We start from the raw sequence: 402 nt of genomic DNA, 5'->3' as shown, positions 1-402 counted from the left end.
TTATATATATATATATATATATATATATACGACGGGCTTCTTTCAGTTTCCGAAACCAATTCACAAGAAAACTATTACTCTCTTCTTTTGTTCTCCTCCAGTGTTTCCATCATTTTCTTCGTTTTCTCTCTGTGTTTGTAAAGCGTTGCTTTATACATTGTCTGCCACAAAGCCGAGTACCTGCTCTCATCTTCCACCTCTCGTTAACTCTTTCTTTCTTTCTTTCTTTCTTTCTTTCTCTCTCTCTCTCTCTCTCTCTCTCTCTCTATCTGTCTATCTACCTATCTGTGTATCTATCTATTTGTCTTCTTTTATTTTCTCTCCCCCTCTCTCTATACGATATAAAGCGTGACAGGATAAATCAACCAAACTTTTATACAGGCTTTTAGTACACACACACTC

Source organism: Octopus bimaculoides, chromosome 3 (genome assembly GCF_001194135.2).
Source record: "Octopus bimaculoides isolate UCB-OBI-ISO-001 chromosome 3, ASM119413v2, whole genome shotgun sequence".
Classification (NCBI taxonomy): domain Eukaryota; kingdom Metazoa; phylum Mollusca; class Cephalopoda; order Octopoda; family Octopodidae; genus Octopus; species Octopus bimaculoides.
This window is presented reverse-complemented; position numbering follows the sequence as displayed.